At 40.1% G+C, this 16,612-nt stretch overlaps 1 protein-coding gene across 12 annotated transcripts in view; it reads left to right on the forward strand.

The window, feature by feature from the left end:
* ATXN1 (ataxin 1) overlaps window positions 1-16,612 on the forward strand; it is a 360,243-nt gene that overhangs the window by 33,528 nt on the left and 310,103 nt on the right. For 6 of the 12 annotated variants that reach the window (XM_053246300.1, XM_053246295.1, XM_053246310.1 and 3 more), the window contains one exon: window positions 16,229-16,324. The exons of 1 other annotated variant lie outside the window; for it this stretch is intronic. The gene's annotated coding sequence lies outside the window, so the exon portion shown is untranslated. Of the gene's footprint in view, window positions 1-16,225; window positions 16,325-16,612 lie in introns of all 12 variants that reach the window. 5 more of the 12 variants (XM_053246298.1, XM_053246297.1, XM_053246308.1 and 2 more) reach the window with 1 other exon arrangement.

Consider the following 16,612-nt stretch of genomic DNA (forward strand, 5'->3'; position numbering starts at 1 on the left):
GAAGCGTTGGGGGCATTGCTGGAGATCAAGGTACTATGCTTATTTCTTCTCCCCCCTTCCCCCCCCCTTTCATTTTTGGGGGGAGATTTTCAGCACACTTCATTATGCTTAGGAACCTAACCCTCATTCCCCATAGGGTTAAGGTTTCTTTATTCACGGTTTCATTATCTGTGAAAATTGGCCTCAATGGAGCCCCTGTGAATAACGAGGGCTACCTGTACTTTAAACTACTACGGATGCATTGGACCTTTAAAAATTCATTTTGAAAACTGGTTATCACAATGAACTGCACATAATTACTACGGACACTAGAAATTGTTGGAGAAAAATATTCCTTCCTGGTTTGTTTGCATTCTGAATTTGACAGCACATTGTTTGTAGTACATTTTGCTTATCTTCTGTATCCTCAAGGGAGGAAGAAAGGGGGAAAATGCAACCAGAAAATGTTGGCTTTCAGGAACTCTGAAACGGGTGTAATGCTGGAAAATGCTTTTAAGTTTTTTTAAAAATTCAATTAGATATTGTACTTATGAAGTTTCTCAAGTCAGTGTCCTTTTAATCAGCAAGCCAGTCCTTGGCATCTCTTAAAATAACAACAAAAATAGAGCAAATTTTCCCCCAAGAAGGATTTAGCAAAAGTGTTCTTATTTTCATTGGTGTGTGGTTAGCAAAGTGCTTCATGATATTTAAATAGCACAAAGCTTTTCTCTTTCTCATGTTGCATTGTTAAACTGCCTTTTTCCAGCAGTTTCTGCCCAAGGATTATGAAGGTGCTTGAAGGTTTGGTTGTTATACATTACAGAGCTGGAGGGGATGTTATTCATTCCATTCCATTTATGCTCTGCCTTTCCTTTTCAAAAGAAAATTCAAAATGGCTAACAATAAGGATAAAAGAACAGTATCAAAAACAGTCAATGTAACAATAAAGGTATAAATAACAATCTATAATATTTCTGTAAACAATAATATAAAAGTAACAACAAAGTGAAGAAATATGTGAAGAAATATCACACACACAATTCAGTAGCAACAAAAGCAAAATAAATAACCAACAGCCAACCAAAAGCCCTAAATAGCTTAGGCCCTGGGTATTTTAGGGACTGCCTGCTTACATCTGAACCTACCCACCTGACTAGGTCAGCGGGGAGGGCTGTGCTCTGTGTGCTGACACCTGCTGAGACCTGTTTGTCGAGCATGTGGGACAGGACCTTCTCGGCAATTGCTCCAAGGCTGTGGAACCTGCTTGTGTTTGAAATCTCTGCATGCCTCCCTCTTTCCCAGACTTTTAAAGGGAATTGTAGATTGCACTTTTTATCTAGGCTTTCGGCCAATGGGTGGCTCCTGGCTCTCTTTTTAGGATGTATTATGTTTGTTTTATTTTGGGGTTATTCTCATTGAACTTTTGATTGTTTTTATTTCATTGTTACTCACCCTGGAGTCTTAGGGTGAAGGGTGGTATAAAATATATAAATAATAAATAGGAGCCAGCAAATTAAGCAGTAAAGATCTTACCATACAAGCAATAGCTTCTAAAACCCCTGAGAAAAGGTGAAGGACCAAAAGCAGCAGTATTTGTAGAGCAAGCCCAGTTTCTCAGAATAAACCCATCTTGGCTTCAATAGAAAGATGTTATGGGGTGACCCTCATCTCATTCCCAAAAGGCATAACACCAAGAGGGGCAGTCCTTCCATCAGTGGCCAAGACTTTTATAGCCCAACTCAGAACACACACACAAGGGGAGGCACAAACAGTGCCAGCCACTTTATTGGTCTTGATGTCCCAGGTCTCCTTGTGTGTAAGAAGGAAAACATCTGAGTGGGGAGAAGAGATGTCAAAATCCTTCACCCCAATAGTAGCTGCTGTTATTTTTGTGGATCATCATGTCCAACTCCCTGCCAGAAAAAGGAATCTTACTTAATTCCTGCTACATCTTGTCAAAGAGCTATGCACCCTCCTGGTCCAGTGGTGGACATCTTGGATATATGATTGGAGGTTGCCTCAAAAGGTCTTTCAATAAATCCTCAAGTGTCTGTATCCACCTCAATGAAGCCTGCAAGATTTGTGACCCACTAGGTCAGATTAAGCCCACACGTCTTATGTGGTAGTCACCAAGGGCAAAAGCAAGAGAGGTTGCTAGGCACCTGACAGGTCACAATTTATAGCTGTTGGGCTGCATTTGACTTGATAGGTCACTAGTCGTGCAGATCTGACACAAACCTATTCAACTAATACATTGCCTGTCTAATCCAGGGCTTGAAAAATCCCAAGTGCCAGGGAGCCATGACACCTAGAAATGTAACTGTGGCACCTAGAGTAGGATATTCAAAGGCAGAGCTATTCCCCCAGTCTATTCTAAGTGTAAAAGGGATAAAGGGATATCTATTTACTCACTCACCCGTTTCACAATGCCTGTCACTAAGTCCAGTAATTTTTCAAGACTATTGGTTGGCTCCCAATTTTTTAGATTGGCTTCTAGATAGATCCAAATAAATTTTACCAAGACCTGGTCTAGCCTGTTCTTCAAGTCTTCCACTAATGATTAAAGCGGTGACATCACCATTACAAGACCACGCTTTAGCTTTGTAGCTCCTAATCTCTCTCAATTCACAAACTGAACTGCCTATACTTTCGGAACCATCCTTACACGGAGATCCCTGAGAAGGTGTGCAACATAGGACCACAGTGGGATAAGATCTTAAATCCTAATTTAGTTCCCATGATCAAAGATTCTGAGAGGGAAAGGGAGAGACAGCTTATGATCAAGTCCCCAATATGATGCTGGAGTAAACAAAATATTTTCACTAATAAAGATGCTACCATATTCATAAGCAAGCTGTTCCAATGCTGTACAATCCTCGTAGTTACAAAGATTCTCCAATGTCCAGCCTACAGTAAATGTGTTTAGTTGTAGTTCGATTTGATCTGTTTTGCCTTGTCCTTCGTAGGCTAAGAGATCAACACATTTCTATCATTAAGGCAGTTCTTCAAGCATTTGAAAACCTAAATTTCTGTTTCAGCCTTCTCCTTTGCAAGCAAAAACATACCCACATTCTTTAGTATACCCTCATATCACTGTTGTGCCTTTTTGGAGCCTTTTCCAGCTTTTTTGTGTGTGCGTATCTTGAAATGAAGTGACCAGAACTATTCACAGTACTTCTGCAAAGGCCTTGTCACCAGGAGTGAATAGAGGGCGAGTAGTATCGGAAGTGTTAAAGGCTAGAAGACTGAGAGAACAGCAAGCAAATCCATCATGGTGCTGGGTTTCACTTCCCAGTCTGGAATCTGAAGTGAGCAAAGTAGGAGGAGTGCAGAGCAGGCAGGTACATTTTGATAACTATGAGTTACATGTAAATATATGTAATGAAACATGGGCAACCTGCCTCTTTGCTGTAAAGTGGCATCAGAACAGTGTGACCCTTTAGAGAAATGACATGGTCTGTGATGTGTATTAATCCTTCTCTTGTCAGCTGTTTTCCTGCTGCAACTTCTAGCTGCTTCTTCAACCCATGAGATTGCAGTTGCACATTTACTCTGCAAACACAAATGTAGAACTCTAGTGTGAGAAAAGTGACTGAGAGGTCAGTGGAGGGAGAAAGTAGCAAGAAAAAAACATACTCCCCCACCCCCTGTTTCTTGGCTCCAAACTACTTAAGGGCCATTGGCGTTTCAATATACATTAAAAGGGCTTGGCAAATCCCAGGCACCAGCTAGTCATGACGCTTAGAAATTTAACTGTGGTGCCTAGTATACAATATTCAGAGGTAGAGTTATTTAATAAAATCTTTATTTGTCTCACATAGCTCTGTTTCCATTCTAAGTATGTTACTTGTAAATAGGATAAAGAGAATCTCTCCCTGCCCGCCACATTGTTTTAGGACAATTTATGTTTTGTGTGTGTGTTATTTTGGTGCAGATATAAATTCCCTCCCACGTGCGTGATGGTTGCAATTGAATGAGTACTTGCATTTCTGTGTCTTGTAAGTGTATAGGTTTTCTTTCAGGAAAATATGTCGCAGAAAGAAATTGAGTTTTCTCAAGCAACATATTTTGCGATGTATGGATGTTAGTGTACTTGTTCCAGTGTGCAGTCAACCATATCATAGAGAGAAGTGACACAAAGGCCTTGGTCTTGTCTGCAGTCACCTTTTCCTTATAGCTATCAGACCTTTAGTATTGCTTGCCATTTTCCAGCATATTCTGGGTTAGAATCTTGAATATAAAAATTGACTCTACATGCAAGTGTACTACTAACTGTGGGAACTGAATGATAGACTTGCACTCAGAAGTATTTTGTTACGCCTGTTTTTTGATAAAAATATTACCGATAGATAGATGTAATGTGAGAAATAGCCTTTAGCTGCAGTGTTTTAGTCTGAGCTCTTAGTAAATACTACCTTACATCAGGAAAATTGAGTAGATTAAATTTCTGTTTAAAATGGAAAAGGTAACTGTTTCTATAAAAGGAAAATTATTTCTGTAGTTTACGTCGTCTTGATCTATCACACATAATTTATGTGACTTATTTAGAAACCTGCACAAATGTTGCTCAGATTTGTAGCAGGAAGTATCTTCTCAACTATAGAATGCCAGCACATGTTACTATTAAGACACCCACATGCAATAAAAATAACAGGTCTAGCTAAGCATGAGTACTTAATTCAAAGTACAACATAGATAGTCAAACCTGGTGAGTATTATAGCACAGTTAAATATCAGAATTGAGCGTGGTGTGTTTATTAAAAAAACAATTAATGAAGAAAACTCAACAAAGAACCACTTTTCCATAAAGTATATGAGGATGGGATGATTCATGGTATATTAAAGTGGCTATTGAATGTAGTGTGTATATGAAATATGTCACACTAAACACTGTAAATTCAGTTGATATACCAGTCTGAATAGCACTCCCTAAAAAGAATAAATATGTAATGTAGCTGGAAACTAGAATAACTGTTTCAAGAGACTACAAGAGCACTGTTATAAAAGCAAACACAAAAGAAACTGAAAAGAAAATTTCATATAGATGTCTTAAGTGCTGTTTTCTTCCAGCCAGGGTTGTCGAAATTGCAAGCTAGCAGCAATATTAATGCTTCACTGAAAATTGCTCCATACTTTAGGTAGCACAGGAAATACTTGACATTTAAGTATTAATACCGATACCAAAATCTTTTGACCGCAAAGAAATGCTGGAGCTAGATTTGGAGAGGGGACTTTTTGATTAGGGTAAGCATAAAATAATTCTGACAGAACTGTCTGAAACTTAAGCTGGATTGTTCACATCTTGTTCACTTAAAGAGACTACCAAATTTATAATAAGAAATCTGTTTTTCCTTTTTGCACACCTGTTGCTGTTTTGAAAAGTGACTGATAGGATGGATGTCCCATCTAGTGTTTTTCATTTGTTACAATCATAGCATTTTAGAGTTGGAAGGAACCTTTGAGGTCTCCTAGCCCAACCCCTGCTGAGTGTAAGATATACTATAGTATCAAATACTTGCCACAAAGATGTTTTTAGGCGTCAAGTGCCCTTTTGAGATTGATATGTTTGGAAGAGGCCTTCCAAACCAATGGGGCTGCTCTGCTCACATTTGTAAGCCCTGGCCTTCCAGGGTTTTAAAATTGTTTTAAATGTTTTGTTAATGGTTTTGGACTCTTCTAAATTGTTTTTTAATTGTTGTTTTTAAAGGACTGATTTGCAGGTTTTATTTTTGCTGCTGTGTAGCTCCCAGAGCCGTTTGGATGGGGCAGTATATGCATGCAATAAATAAATAAATAAATTTGTGTCATAGTTTTTCTTTTGGAAAGCAGGTATGTTGGAGAGTGGAAGGAGCAATCTTCTCCTCTGTTTATTCCTTTTGCAGAATGACAAGCCACTGTAAAACCTATATTCTTGACTCATACCATAAAAATAACTTCATGGAATGAAGTGACAGATTGGAATGAACGTTTGCTGCTTAATGGCCAGATAAAAATTTATTGTGTAGTGGCCTCCAATCATAATAGTGAGGTGCCCAATACTACCTTCTTGCAATGTGACAGAAATCCGGGAAAAATGGGGTGGTCCTTTCTCTCCATATGGCTGAAGACACCAGTATAAAGTTAATTGCCCACAACTTGATACATATTTGTTTCAGTCTACCGTCTAGGTCTTTGTAGGGAAACAGTACAGTAATGTATTAAAAAATAAAAGCATTGAAAAGCTCTATCAGCATATTCCAGTCCTTAAGAGTTTTTACCCATGTCTATTCGTTACTTTTGGTAAAAGAAGTAATATGCTATAGTTCTCAGTGGGGGAGACAAGATTCTTGCTGTCAACTTCATCTTACACTGCAGTTAAGATCCCTACCTAGGGATCTTGAGAGCCACATTCTTGCCATAATTTAGAAGGAATTGCTGAGTAGACATCCATATCCCATGGATTATATTTTTCCCCGTTTATCAAGCACCTGTACTCTGACCAGTCACAAAAGGCTGTAGTTTCAATTAATACTCAACTGTCCCTACTCAGCCCAGCACAGCATCTCTCCATTGTCTGTTGCTGGTGTCTGCATTGTGCTTCTTTTAAAATTGCAAACCCCTTGGGGACAGGGAACCATCTTCTTATTCTTATGCTTTTTTGTTTTGCTTTGAGAACCTTTTCATTGAAAATTGTATCTTCATAATCATCATCCCTCCAGTGGCTATTGCAGGTATCTACATTATGTTTCTTTTTAGACTGTGGGGCTTTTGGGGACAGGGAATCATTTTCTGGGGATATATAGCTAAAAGACATTTAACCCTTTGCTAGCCAGCAACACAACATGCACACACTATGGAGGGAGATGCCCTCTTTGGAGAGAAAACTGATGAAACACTGCAGAAGGTCCTGAAGTTGCACAGCACAGCGTGCTCAATAAGCTTCCAGCCTCAACTTCCTCGCACTCAAAGGCAATCTCGTTGGCCCAAACCACAATCCCGTCAAAACCCTTCCTACCCCCACCTCGGATTGCTCCTTTCATTCCCCCAGGCCTCCCCAGTATAGCCAAAGACAACAATTCCAGTACCCTAAGCCCATGCCTCAGAAACAGCACACTCTGCCTTCCTATCCCAAGAAACAATGACTGTTCCTGGCCCACCCAAGTTGGTACTCACCTATCCCCCTACTTACTGGCCTGGGAAGAAATTACCACCGACTCATGGGTCCTTACCATAATCAGGATAGGTTACGCGCTAGAGTTCTCTTCAACCCCACCTTGCTTGCCTCCCCTCACCACCACCCCTACACCAGTTTTGACCAACAAGGTTATCTCTCTCCTGCAGAAGGATGCCATCGGAGCCGTGCCTCAGATGGCTGGTCCATGATTTTACTCCCCATATTTCTCAATTCCCAAACCAGATGGGGGCATACGTACCATCCTTGACCATGGGAAGGTGGTACAACTGTCACCTTGTACCATGGTGAAGGAGATTGATGTGGTAAATAGTCCCATCAGTAGTGTTTGAGGCAGGGATCTCTTGCCTCAGAGAGGCTGTTTTGGGTGGTATTTGTGTATCAGTTGTGTGCTCTGTCCATCCACTCTCACTCCCTTGCTCAGCTTGTCTTGTTTCTGGCATAATGCTAGTTTAGCATATTGTTCTTTTACTTTTTGATAATTGAAAAGATATTTGGAGATATTTGGATACTATTAATAAGTACTAAGGAGCTTACAATAAAGCCAGTGGGCAGAGCTCATAAAATTGGTTGGGAGGTATTCACTGAGCAGAACAGAGTAGGTCTTTGCAAAGCATGCTGGAGCCCTTGGGGGTCAGCCCAGTTGTATTTGAGTAGTACTGCTCTAGCTAGTTAACATTATTTGTTCTTACTCAAGATTTTTTGTTTAAAATGGAAAAGGAAGGAGTGGGTAGTGGAAGGTGTTTTGCCTACAGCACTATTTTTTGCACTTCTGGGACCTCCCTTCTCTTCTTTGACTCAATTCTAGACATGATTAATGCTCACTTTTTTCTTCAGCTTGCAAGTGCAGCTCTAGCTCAGGTTTATGTTGCTTGTAACAATACAGTCTTTCTCCTTGCAAAAGTTGCTTACTATGCAATGTGAGTTAGAAATATGTATACTTTTAATCAACACTAGTTTCCTAGAATGCCACATTTTGCAGTACTTCTTTGTTTTTGTTTTTTGTTTTAAGGGACGTACTGACAAGCATTTACCTCTTTGATTGTTGGTTAATTTACCCTAGTTATATTTTAGAAATGAAAGCTGGATGCCCCAGCAAGGAGCGGGGAAAGTTTGTATTTCATTCTGGTTTTTCTATTGTGCTTCAACTTAGTAGGAAGAATACTTGAAAGGTTATCTGTTAGGGCATGCATATACACTGTTTGGCTTCATGGCTATGTTGTGGCATGTGCTGTCCAGTGGTATGTGCTATCCAACTGCTCACTAGTAGGTTTTGAGTTATTAATGCTTAACTTGGCATTCTTTTACATAGGAAGCTACCATATATTGAGTCAGACCATTGGTTCATCTAGCTCAGTATTGTCTACATCAGGCATCCCCAAACTGCGGCCCTCCAGATGTTGCTGAACTACAACTTCCAGCATACCCAGCCACAAAAAATTGTGTCTAGGGATGCTGGGAGTTGTAGTTCAGCAACATCTGGAGGGCCACGGTTTGGGGATGCCTGGTCTATATAGACTGGCAGTGGCTTTTCCAAGGTTTCAGACAGGAATCACTTTCAGTCTTATCTTGGAGGTGCCAGGGAGGGAACTTGGAACCTAGATGCTCTCCCCAGGTTTTTTTTATGATTAGGGCACAGTACTCCTGTATTCTACCAAAGGCAACCACAGAGCTCTGTGGTTGCCAGGAGTCTACACTGACTCGACAGCACACTTTACCTTTACTACAGGTTACCATAGCCACCTAATGGCACAGTGGGGAAATGGCTTGACTACAAAGCCAGAGGTTGCCAGTTCAAATCCCTGCTGGTATGTTTCCCAGACTATGGGAAAGACCTATTTTGGGCAGCAGCGATATAGGAAGATGCTAAAAGGCATCATCTCATACTGTGCGGGAGATGGCAATGGTAAACCCCTCTGCTATTCTACCAAAGACAACCACAGTGCTCTGTGATCTCCAGGAGTTGACACCAACTCGATAGAACACTTTATCTTACTAGAGGTTACCGGAGTACAGGTGGTTACTACTTCATTGCTTGTAGAAATAAAAATATCATTGATTTACTGGATTGTATGAAGTATATCAGTTATTCTGATTAAAACCTTTCTTTCCCTCTTCTGGAATAAGCGTTTATTTGTACTTCTTCTCTTCTTAGCATTTAGCCAAATGATGAGCAGCTTTAGTTCAAATAGGAGAATGCAAGGTAATGTTCAACAGTTTTACAAATACAGTTATGTCTCCTAGCCTGTTGCAAGCATTTTAAATCTTTATGGAATCTAACTTTTTGAGGCAATTTCATTCCATTGACATGCTGGGCAAGGGCCGAGCCATCATTGGACGAACAGGTTCAAAGAACCCGGGCCATGCCCAATCAGAGGCTGCAAGTGCAGCCCCAAACACACACCCCGCATCTGATGTCAGACATGGGGGTGTTATTTCGATCCTAAATGGGGCCGTGCAGCCCTGTTTGGAGCTGAAATTGGCGTGTTCTGCGTTGGTAGCGTGGCTGGAGCAACTGTCTCTGCCTTAAAGGCAGAGAGAGCTGCTCCTGGTCCCGCTGCCAATACAGCGGGGCTGATCGATCTCCTTCCCAAACAGGGCTGCTCCAGCCGTGCTGGCAACACAGTGCAAGCCGATTTCGGCTCCAAACGGGGCTGCACGGCATTATGCCACGCGGTCCCGTTTGGAAGGGAGACCACGCCCCCGCGTCTGATGTCAGACGTGGGGTCCGGGGCCAGGGGGCTGCAGCGGCGGCTGCACACAGGCCACCGCCAGCCTGGCTCCGCTCCTGATGCTGGCCACAGTTTCTACTGGATAAAAGTTTGATTCTTCATAATTGTCTATATATTTAGAGAAAAGTATATATAACTTGCTATTATAGATGTGAGTCACTAGAGGGAATCTAATTATTCAGCATTTATACTGTTACTAATAGTAGTGAATGCCCCTTTGGATTCCAATACACTAACAACCCCTTAGTCATAAGCTAGTTAACTGCTGCTTATATGAGATAATTCAAAGATTCATAAATGTTAAAACCCTTAAGGGGACCATTATGATTATCGCGTCTGGCATGGTAGCATAACACAGAACTTTGGTAGTAATTCTAATATTGTGCATGTACCTTCTGAATGTGTTAAAATATAGGTTCCAGTACTTTATCCATTACTCAAGATCTTCAAATAATCTATGCTAGACAGATTGCTCCAATGGCCAGTTACTGTTAATGCAGAATAGTTCATAGCCACTTTGAAAATCCCGTCCTGCTGAAAACTTTAGATATTGGAATTTAAAACAGGAATGCTGTCATTATGGAATCCTGCAGCTCCTGCTGGTTAAGGATGGTGAATGAAAGTCATTCACCAATTTATAAAGCACTGTGTCAGCTCAATGGAAGTGGGCAGGGCACTCTACATGAAACAGAAAATCAACATTACACAAAAATGATCAAATTAAGCAAAAAAAAAAACAAAAACGGGGGCCTGTGACATTTAACTAATCAACATATTATAGTTGTAATAAATGAAAATGTCTCTAGGGGAGCCATCAGACTGTTTAGTTTGTAGGTCACTTGCACAGGTTGGCTTGACCGTTCTAATACATGCCACAAACAAATGGCTTTGAACTTTGGAATACTACTTCAGCTACAGTCTAGTGAGGCAGTGGGCATTTATACAATATTCATGCCCTCTAACAATAATTCTTATCAATGTCATTTTTTGTGTTAATGATTAATGGACTTATTGTAGGGGTTTCCCCTGTGTCTGTGTGTGTGTGTGTGTGTGTGTGTGTGTGCGCGCGCACATAGCACCTATCTTGTCTTTGATTTCAAACTGAAGGTATTTTACCAGCATTTTCTTTCCTTGTCTGTGTCTGTTTTTAAAACCTATATTTCTGGTTTGCAGTGAGGAAGGCTTTGAATTGCCTGGCCTATCTCTTTTCTTCAAAGTGGTGTTGTGTCAAAGTATTTTTCTTCTTCTAAATGCTGTTGAACTGGGATAAAGTAAAGAATTGGGGCCCTTTTGATTTTCTTTTTGGGAGTATTTGGTAGGGGTGGAAATACTGCTCTGAGCAGAACTTTGCCACTACTGTTTGCTACTGCATGTTCAGATCTTTGTAAAATATAAATTAAGAGCTTCTCCAGTGTTTATATCTATTTTAATGCATAAGGTTATGTTTATAAGGCCAAACAATCATGGATCAATTACAAGAATTTCTCACATCATAGTAAGCGTTTTCTGGAAAAATTACTCTGTAATCCTGGGCTTAGTTACTTCTAGAGAATCTAGCTATTGTCTTCTGCATCCCAGGTAAACAACATTAAAGGATAGTAGCTTTCTAGTTGATTAGACTGTCCTTTTATAAATGCAGCATGTCCTACGCATCCTCATTCATTGCAAAGGAGTATCATTTTTCTCAACACACAGCATGCGTTAAGGTCAAATTGGTGCAAAACATCAGTGTTTAAATGTTAGCTGAGCTATGTGAATGTTAACGGAACTGAAGTAATACTGAAACTGTGGTGGGAGTAGAATTGGGGGAGGAGAGGGGAGAGAAGACAGATAAGAGAGGTGGTGGTGGTTTGTTGTTTTGTTTTTTTGGTGTGTGTGCTATGAATGTAAAACAGTGTGTTTTTCATCCTTTAATTAAAATTAAGCACTAAAGTAGTATTTAGATATATTGTTGTAGCATAATGCTGCTTAAGCGAATAGGAGTGAATTTTACCTTTTTATTTCTTTTACATGATATACATCTTCAGTAACATGATGGTGCTTTATCTCTCAATGTATCTGATACAAAACTGCCTTCAAACTCTGCTGATAGAATGCAGTTATTGTGTGTAATTTTGAAAATAGTCTGCTGCTCTGAAGTAACTGAAATCAGCATTTGTTATGCAGTTGTGTGTCCTATATTGAAAAACCATTGAAGCATTGTGCTAGCAATGCTAGTTATGGTTATTTTCTGGCATTTCATAGTTTTGTGGCTGAGTGTGGGGAGGAACCCTCACCGTTCAAGTTCTGTGTAATATCATTTCCAGTGATATTACAGCTCTTAAGACACTATTCAATTACTGCTTTTCTGATTAGATAGTACCATAAAACTACTGTTTAATAAACCCTCAAAACTTACCCCTTTTAAGAACAGAGATGAGCAAAAAATGACAACAATGTAGTTTTAAAGGAAGATCATATCAGGATTTGCATCTATGCATGCTTAGTAGGATGCTGATAGTGTATTGGATTGAAAAAGAACAATGTCAAGCCCTCAATAGAAATTATGTTTTGCTGAGAGTTCTAACATATGGCCAGATCACAACTTGCTATGTTGTGAAAAATATTCAGAACATGAATTGAACTCAAATGTTGTAAGTTGTGCTCTGGCATGTGTCAAGACCCATTTCAGACTGGCTTTCAGGTGGGCTATGGGGTGGTGACTGCCTTCGTTCACCTGATAGATGATCTCCAATTGGGAATTGACAGAGGAAGTGTGACTTTATTGGTCCTTTTGGATCTTTCGGCGGCTTTTGATACTATCAAATATAGTATCCTTCTGGAGCATCTGAGGTTGTTGGGAGTGGGAGGTACTGCTTTGCAGTGGTTCCGCTCCTACCTCTTGGGCAGGTTCCAGATGGTGTCCCTTGGAGACTACTGTTCTGAACAAAAATCTGAACTTTTGTATGGTGTGCCTCAGGGCTCCGTATGGTCTCCGATGTTGTTTAGCATCTACATGAAACTGCGGGGAGAGATCATCAGGAGATTTGGTGCAGGGTGCTATAAGTATGCTGATGACACCCACATCTTTTCTCCATGTGAACAGCATCAGGAGAGGGTATAATCTCCCTAAATGCCTGCCTGGAGTCAGTGATGGGCTGGATGAGGGATAACAAACTGAGACTGAATCCAGATAAGACGGAGGTACTCATTGTGCGGGGTCGAAACTCGGGAGATGGGTTTGAGGTGTCAGTTCTGGATGGGGTCACACTTCTGTGAGAAGAAACAGGTACACAGCCTGGGGGTGCTTCTGCATCCAAGCCTCTCCCTGATGTCCCAGGTTGAGGCAGTGGCCAGAAGTGCCTTCTATCAGTTTTGGCTGATACATCCACTGCATGCGTTTCTTGAGATAAATGACCTTAGAACAGTGGTACATATGCTGGTAACCTCCAGATTGGATTACTGCAATGCGCTCCATGTGGGGCTGCCCTTGTATGTAGTCCGGAAACTACAGTTGGTCCAGAATGCGGCAGCCAGGTTGGTCTCTGGGTCATCTTGGAGAGACCATATTGCTCCCGTATGGAAAGAGCTACCCTGGCTGCTGATATGTTTCCAGGCAAAATACAAGGTGCTGGTTATGACCTATAAAGCCCTAAACAGCTTGGGCCCTGGGTATTTAAGAGAACATCTTCTTTGTTATGAACCCCACTGGCCATTGAGATCATCAAGAGAGGTTTGTCTGCAGTTGCCACTGGCTGGTCTGGTGGCTACTCGGGAATGGACCTTCTCCACTGTTGCCCTAAGGCTTTGGAATGTGCTCCCTGCTGAAATAAGAGCCTCCCCATCTCTGATAGCTTTTTAAAAGTCTTTAAAGACGCATCTGTTCACCAAGGCTTTTAATTAAATATTGTTTTAATACTGTTTTAAATTATTATTTAAAAACTTTTAAATTGTTGTAACGTTTTAACTTTTTTGTTCTTTTGTTTTAACTAACATTTTACTTTTTCTGTTTTTACTTTGTTGTAAACTGCCCAGAGACGTAAGCTTTGGGTGGTATAAAAATATGTTAATTAATAAATAAATAAATAAATAATCTACTGGACAGGTCAAATATGTTAAAATGCTCTAGATAAGATACAATTCTACCTTAAGAGCTGTCTTCATTGCTGGACATCAGCACTGTAGCTTTTTTAGGGCTAGTTCCAGCGATATAGCCCCTGGGCACGGATGAATCAAGAGCATGGCCATCTAGAGTGTGTGTATAAGGGCCATTTGGATGAACAGGCCTCCACCATGTGATAAAGGAATGCATTGAGAGGATCTTGGGATGTCTGCAGAAAATGCCCTGATGTGCACACTCTTGACAAGTTACTTCCTAATCGCATATGCTGGGGCTGTATCATTGGAACTGGCTCAAATACTACAACAACCAATCCAGTGTTAAGTGTTCCTAGGACCAGTTTCATAATATGTAAATGTAGTAATTTTAAGGCAGGTGTCGAATTGGATGCAGATGACACAAAACTCTCTCTCATTTACATCTGACCCATGTTTTGCGGTCTTGATGCTTAATCTGTGTGGCCATTTGAAAGGGGGTGGTGGATGCAGGTGAGACTGAGATGATCATGCAATAGGTTCTGTCATCCTGATAGGTTTTGTTGGAGCATAGTGGCTCCCTCAACTTATGAAGCTCATTTTGTGATATGCAGAACTGGAAATACAGTATCAGGTTCCCAAGCAGTACTTCCTCTGTCATCACCTGACTTCGAAACTTACTTACAAATGCCTGTTTTCTCTTAAACTGTAAATTTAAGGAAATTGGAGTGAGACTAGTTACTCCTGTCACAACCAAAAGGATATTCTTAAGTTGATTGCCTGTGTAGAATATTTCAAATTGTTTGGCTTTATAAAGATGCTTTCTATTTATATTATTTATTTTTGGTGTCTGGTTTTTGTAAGGTGGCTTGTTGTCTGCTCTGAGTTTCTAATTAGGATGGATTATAAGTCCAAATTAATAAAATAATTAAACACTGTTTAGAATTAGGGAAATTTTTGTGGAAATGTATTCTGAATTTGGACATCTTTGATCCTACATGGTTTTATGTAGACAAAACAAATGGAGGGACCTTTTTTGGGGGGGGAACCTTTTTTCTTGCTCTGTGAAACAGAAAAAAATACACATTTTGTAGAGATACAAATGGAAACATGACAATACCCATATAAATATAGTGCAGGAAAAAAGCTACAAAGCTGTTATTTTATAATAGACTGTAACTTGTTTACTAGTTGTTGAAAATGTGTGCACATCAAATGAATCTGTGGTATTTGGGCCAGAGTGTACCAGTGTTATGCAAAGTGAAGATTAACAGCACTCAGTATAAAGCTATGATCCACTTTACTCTTGATTCCCAGACACTGTCATCCAAATAAACAAAGAACAAAACTAGTGAAGAGGTCATATTCTTTAGAAAGTGAGCCCTTTGGGGACAGGGAGCCATCTTATTTGTTATTTCTCTTTGTAAACCGCCCTGAGCCATTTTTGGAAGGGCGGTATAGAAATCGAATTATTATTATTATTATTATTATTATTATTATTATTATTATTATTATTATTATTTAGTTCATTTGCATCACTATAAAGAAAAAGTCTATCAGAATAGGTAATCTCACTGCATCTAGTGCATTATCTCTTAATCATCATAGTATATGTAGAAAGATTATGGCTGGAGATTCGAGAAAAAAACAGCAAAGAAAGTGTGCCTCCATATAATGATGGAGCTTTCTCACTTCCTTATGCCGTTAAGAGGCCAGCAGTCCTTAAGGCAAATGATTCAGGTTTGTATGCATGGGTCACATGACAGCAGCAGAAAAATCACCACTTTTCTTAGGTTCAAGGAGAGAGGCAATGGGCAATACCTCTTTTCAGCAACAGGATGGAAATGGGGATTAATTGCTGCTTCTGCTTTACCTAAGTCTTCATGTTCAAGCGAAGTGGTGACAAATGCAGCACAGTACTAGTGGCGGATGTCTCTCCTGGTTCCTCTTACCATCTTCTGGTGTTAAGGCTAGCAAGGAAGGAAGGAGTGTGGGAAGGACATGTGAATGGGTGAGCAGAAGCCAATAATGCTAAAAGGATATATTTTCACGTGTTGATGTCTTCAAGGGCACTATGAGAGACTTCATATACATTCTCATATATAGTGAAAAGACATGATTAAAAAGGCAATTTTGAATAGAATTGTGAGTAGCCATGCCCTGCACCTCCGTGTGTGTGTGTGTGTGTGTGTGTGTGTATGGCACGACTGAACTATTATATGTCATTTTGGGTCTTCCTTATTTTCTTAAGATGTCTTTTATTTCTCAGCAGAAAACCATAGCATGGTGTTGGATAAATAAAGACTCTGAGGATTTTTACATCAAAGAAAGTAGGGAAAGGCCTTTGTACTTAAGAGTTTTTATTTGGGTAAGTAAGAGTTTTTATTTAAACATTTCTGTTTGTAGTTCTGTGTACTGTTAATGCCTGAGTGAATTTGCTGTGTCGGTAAAAAGGAGCACAATGATTGTATTTGATGTGTACATTACAGCTTTGAGCCCCCAAAACCAGTGAATCAGAAAAACTGCACTCCTAGGTTCAGTATGAGTAGATAAATGTGAGTAAACTGCCTTGAATGGAACTAAGTTACTTACAGGTACAGGAATTATCTATCTATCATATTTTAATACCACCTGATATGTAAATCTCTAGGCGGTG

The sequence above is a fragment of the Hemicordylus capensis genome, chromosome 4, assembly GCF_027244095.1.
Source record: "Hemicordylus capensis ecotype Gifberg chromosome 4, rHemCap1.1.pri, whole genome shotgun sequence".
Taxonomy (NCBI): domain Eukaryota; kingdom Metazoa; phylum Chordata; class Lepidosauria; order Squamata; family Cordylidae; genus Hemicordylus; species Hemicordylus capensis.